The following is a 6,240-nucleotide window of genomic DNA, read 5'->3' as shown; positions in this document are numbered from 1 at the left end:
ATACCACTGTTTACAACAGCACAACTCACAATAGTCAAGTTATAGAGCCAGTCTATGAGCCCATAAACAGAATAATGAATAAAGAAAATGGAGTATTATACACCATGAAGTTTTATTCAGCCATAAAGAAAAAAAGAAATTCTGTCATTTGCCAGTAAGTGGATGGAGCTGGAGAACATCATGCCAAGTGAAATAAGCCAGACTCAGAAAGTGAATGGCTAAATGTTTTCCCTCATATGGGAAAGCTAGAGAAATAAAAGGAATAAAAAATGGGGATTTCATGAAAATTAAAAGGAGAACAGCAGAAGTAGGCTTAAGGGGAAGGAGAAGGAATGGGACAGCAGAAAAACTATGGAATAAAAGAGAATGAATTATTTTATGTTTAATTATAATGCACCAATTAAAATACGATAAGGAAGGAAAACCAGTAGAGTGGAGACAGGATACCAAGGGGAGAGAAAGGGAAACACTAGGGATTGAAATGGAGCAAATTTTGTTATATGTGTTTATGAATGTGTCAAAATTATTTATAACAACAATGCACTAATGAAAATATTAAAACCAAATTTGAAATTTCTGTTTAGGTAATTCCAAATAAAGAAAAGCAAAGAAAAGGAGAGAGAGAATGACTCTTGGATTAAAAAACAGCCCTGTGCCTTCTTTTTCCTTTCATCTCATTGAACCCTTGAGGGCAAGATGGGTTGCCAACAGCTCTGCTGGGGCCACCTGTGAAAACCCCACCAGGGTTCTCTATTCTATGCATCTGCTCAAACCTCCACATTCTGGTCCAGAAATACAGCCTCAACATGTGCCAGCAGTGTTCCATCAGCATGCAAAGGACATAGGCTTAAATTGGACCAAGTGATCTTTGAATAGATTGCCCAAGACAGCCACTCGGTGAAAGAGAACATGTTAGCTCTTTGTACATAAAATTCTAAAAACCTAAAAAAAAAAAAAAGAAAAGAAAAGAAAAAAAATCCCTGTGCTTATGAGTTATTTTCATGCTTCCTTTTTTAGTATCACAATATAAACTGAGAAAACACACAAGAGAAAGAAAGATGAGCTGCCTTCATGTTAGAGCCACCATCATGGTCCTGCTCCCTGGCCAAAGGCCATCTCTAGCTTTAGCTTTTGAGTATTGAAAGATAAAGACAGGGCATACTTATTTTAGTGGGCATGAGATCCAAGGAAGTGACAATCGCAGCATTCCAAAAAGTGTGTGGGGGGGGGGCGGGGTGTTCATCCTTAATTGTTTTCAGATTGACTCTGGGAGATAATTAGCCTGGAGGGTTTTGATTTTGACCTTTTTTTTTTTTTTTTTTTTTTTGGTGTTGTGACTGTATTGCCAATAAAACTCTCTGAGATAGAATAAGACCTCCTATTAGTTGATTGGTTGATTTTATTTTTAAAATTCCTACTAGGTACCATACTGGGTATCATTAAGAAGGGAAAAATGCCAAAACAAAAAGAAAATGGAGAACAAAGGTAGTGACCAACAACTCATTCAGAATACCTCTGTTTGATCTCTAACATGGTTTATTACCATATGTTCTATAAGTATTTATTTAGTGTTCACTAAAAGTAAAGCAATATTCTCCTCCCTCTCACAGATCACAATGCCACCTCCCTCAAAAAAATAAAAAATTAAACTCCTCTGTTGCTTAACCCAGTTCTGAGAAGCCTGTCAGTAACTGATTTCATCATTGTGCCAACATCACAGTGTGTGCTTACACAAACCTGGATATATGGGTCAATCATCTGACGTGGCCTCTTGATGTAATCATGAACGTGGTGGGCACAGGATGCATGCGGTTGCTGCGGATGTAGCAAGGCAAACTGTTATTGCGTAATGGTGTTTAATACATAGAATGAATGCTGTCTAAAAGAATGGTGAAGTACGTTGCATCATCCAGGACTGTGTGGCATATGGAACTGTGTGCGCCATACTTCTAAGTGACCAGCCGTTCAGGGGTCAGTTTCTACCAGCAAGGTCACAAACTTCAAGAGCTAGGACATCACTAGGTGATACGAATTTTCCATCTCCATTAGAATTGTAAGGAACCACTCTGCTCTCAGAGGACTAAGCTTATTCAGTTATTACCCACAGAGGTCTACACATCGGTACCAGATGAGATTTTCAGATTTCCTCCTTCTCTTCTGTCACGATCATGGTTCCTTCCCCAGCTGTGAATTATCTCCACCTGTGACCTGAGTTCCATGGGAGCCGTTCTAAGACCATCTCATGTATTTATCTCTTTCCACTCTTTCTGGTCTACCTTTATCCTATAAGCATTTAAATACTGTCAAATGTCTCCTGTCTTCGAAATAACTAACTCCTCCATATGCTTTCTGGGCTACATTACCTGTTCTTCTCCCACCTGTGATCTCTCAGGCTCCTCCTAGAAGTTGTCATTCTGTACTGTTCTCACTTCCATAACTTCTGTTCACTCCTAAGCCTCCTGGAATCTGGCTGCTGCCTTCCCCACTCCATTGAAACTCCTATGACCTGCCAAGTGACCACTCACTTCCTTAAAAATAAAAAAATAAAAAATCCCCTTTCTATGGCCCCGGGATCTGCAGGCTACTCTAGGACGTCTTTCTTCTCTCCACAAACTTCTGGCCTCCTACTGAGCTTTTTTTTTCCCCCAGTTACATGAACTAGTACCAGTGTTTCCAGGGCTCCTCCCTCACCCATTCCACCTCCCAAGTACTGTATATATACTAGTGGATATGCCATCTTCTCCCTTCCCTTGTAGTTCATAAAATTTCAAAAATCAAGGAGACACCCTTAAAGGAAAAAAAAAAAAAACACTGTTCTTCTTGCTGTAGGTCCACCATCAACATTGGAGATTTTTAATTTGGGATTTTTCCCCAAAACTTTGTAGCATTTATGCACATAAAAGTCAGGTTGCAGGCTTTATTGGTAAAATCCCTTTCAGAAAAAGACTTCCTCTTATAGAATTTGTTTTTTAATTTGAAGTTAGATTATTTCCAAACAGCTCAATTTATGTCTATTGGTAAGACAGATGGATTTTCATGGCATTGACCACAGTTGAACCGGTGCATCTGCATGATGAACAGGAAAGTACCTTATCTAGTATACATTTGAATGTTCCATAATAAAATTTAATTCTCACCTTCATGGAATTTACATTTTAATTTGTCAAAGAATTACAAAATTTTCAACTCAAAGGAATTGAACTATTTAACCCAATTCCATTACCTTTCAGTGGCACTAGAGAAACTACATGATATTTTCATTTCCCAGTTTCTTACTTAGAGGTACTGATTTAAAATGGCAGTAGGTAGTCTCATTTGTTATATGTGAATTTTAATCAGCATTGATTGTGTGTAGAGCTTTCCCAGTGGTTCAAGAGTGTTGATGTGAACTGTCATGTAAAAATCTGTATAAGAGCCTTTGTACCAATGAACAGGCTAGGAAAATGTAATAATATTTAGGGCCAATGACATTTTTTAAAATAGCAAAAATAAAAATAGCAAAAATAGCAGGAAAAAAGAGCATACCACATAAACTTTTAACTCCCCAAAATATGTATCTCTGAATCAGCTTTTTAAAGGTGACAGCTTTGGGCTTTTGCTTTGAAGAATGCCTATTTTAAAACCAAAGGTGTGCTGCGTGTGCCCTGCACACTTTCTCACATGGTGCCAGCTTGGACACTTCCCTTGCTCCTGTTGATACAGGTACCTATAGTTGGCTGAATGGTGACCCCCAAGAATATATGTCTACGTCCTAATACCCTGAACTAGTGAATGTTACTTTATATGGTAAAAGAATGAATGTCACTTATAGGATAAAATGTGCGAATGTATTGAAGATTTTGCAAAGAGGAGCACACCCTGCAACATCAAGTTCAGCCCTAATTGCAGTCACATGTATCCTTAAAAGAGGCTTTGGGACAGACACACAGGAGAGCTACATGTAAGAAGAGCAGGTGATATTCAGCTGGAGCAGAGAGATACAGCCACAAGCTAAGGAATATCTGCAGCCATCAGAAGCTACAAGAGGCAAGGCTGCCCTTCATCCCTAGGGCCAGGGTGGCTCTGCTGATACTTGGAGTTCAGACTTCTGGTCTCCAGCTTAGGAGAAAACAAATGGTGTTTCAAGCCACCTAGCATGTGGTAATACGAGACTCACTCAGTGCCTGTGTTTCCTTCCTCTAATAGGTTTCTGTCAAGGCTGATCCCCTATGTAACATACTTGTGTCTGCTACCTTAGAATTAAAGAGAGTTAGTGCATCTCATCATAAAATGATAGACTCTAAGAGGACTCCTTCGAGAATTAACTTGCACAAGGTAAAGCATCAGTATTTGAGTTACATATTTGTTACATGATGCTAAGAAGTCCCTAATGGCATTCAGAAATGGCACTGTCTCTATAATTTTCAGGACCCAGTGAAAAAATGAAAATGGGAGCTTCTAGTTCAAAATTATTAAGAACATCGAGATAGCAGAGAATTAAATCAAGCATTGGGCCCTTCTGAGCATGGGACCCTGAGCATCTCCACAGATGAAACATTCTTGAAACCAACCCTGCTCAAACATGGCATCCAGTCAGGCGTTTCTTCAAGGAGAGAGTGCATGTTGATTGAAAATTATCAGAGGTTACTCTTCCTAAAAGGGGGTGGAACAAACCTCCCCACATCTCAGTGTGGTAATAGACACAAGGCAAAACACCACAGCAACTAGCAAAGACAGGACCTCTCAAAGTGAAATGAGGGGCATTGAGTCATAGCACATCTCCCAAATAATTAGAGATGGTGACAGGAAATAACAGAACCTGGAAGGAAGCCTGTGGATGAGTATCAGAGGAAAGCAAGACCTCATTAGCAACAGAATTAATAAAGACTCTGATCTAAAATGGAATAGGCATCATTATTAGCAAGCTAAATATAGGTAAAGGGATAAATGACAGATACTAGCATACAGAAGTCATAACAAATTAACATGTATAAACTAATATAAACAAACATATAGAAATACACATATATAGGTGCATATCTCATTCCATCCCTTTCCTCTATACTTCCTCTATCCCAAAAGCATTCAAGTTGCCAAGTATTATATAATATACTATAGTATTATGCTAGCATATACATGATTCTATTAATAATAGCATATATTAATAAATAATACTATTTTTAATATATGTTACATAATATATAATGACATAACTTAATTAGAAGGCAATTGACTGTTATCACATGCAATAATATTTTAATGTTTGTATCCAATTAAGCTTACATTAACTTTCTAAAAAATGAGTGTGCTTAACAAGTGTAATAGAGCCATCTTAGTTAAACTTTTAGTCATCTTCCAAATACTGTAAGTTTAAAAAAGAAAAAAAAAAGAAAGAAATGTTTAGGTACAGGTAGAGAAAACAATAAAAGCTTCTGTATTTATTTGACCACCAAAATATAGCATTCTAAAATAAACACCAGAGGGGAAAAAAGCTCTATTTGGAACATTATTGTGATCAAAATATATTTCTATCTTGGCACCGTAGCTGTTCCACCAAGTGCAGGGACGGACAAAACCAAGAGGCAGACGGGGCTTTGCCTCAGGGCACTCAGTCTCCAGGAGCAAAAAATCGAGATGCCCCTAACAAAAATTTCAAAAGGAATAAATTCTGTGGAGCCTAAAATGCAGAAGTTGGAATATATATCCTCAACATTTCTCGAAAACTCTCCAAATTGTCAATTTCTCATTTCTACCTAAGAAAGATCAGTTGCCTGTATTCTTTTGTCTGCTAGCCAATTGACACATCATCATGATAAATCTCCTGGCTCACCAGGGCCCAGACACTTCAAAACCAAGATCTTTTTGCCTCTGTTTCTCTGGAGGGCACCACCCTCATGACAGTGAACACTGACTGAGCATCTCCTCCTGCCTGCTATGAACTGTCTCACTTAGTACTCATAAACACGCATGAGGGAGGTTCTGTAGTGTTGACATTTTACAGTTGAATAACCTAAGACCCAGGGAGTTTAAGAAATGTTCCTAGAGGCAGGTGATGGGTAGAGGAGGCAGGACGTGGAGTTTGTGCACAGCTGAGACTTTTAACTTTCTATCGAGGTGCCTCCAGATAGCTGAACCCCCCAAAAGTACAATGTGGGAAGACACACACATGCATCAGATGAGATGGACAGCTTAGATCTGGGCCCAACGTACAGTGAATTCTATAGAAGCCTCAGAGCTAACATTCTCAATATAGCTTCTTTT

This window comes from Ictidomys tridecemlineatus, chromosome 1, assembly GCF_052094955.1.
Source record: "Ictidomys tridecemlineatus isolate mIctTri1 chromosome 1, mIctTri1.hap1, whole genome shotgun sequence".
NCBI classification, from domain to species: Eukaryota; Metazoa; Chordata; class Mammalia; order Rodentia; family Sciuridae; genus Ictidomys; species Ictidomys tridecemlineatus.
The sequence above is the reverse complement of the archived record's forward strand: the minus strand, read 5'-3'. Positions refer to the sequence as shown.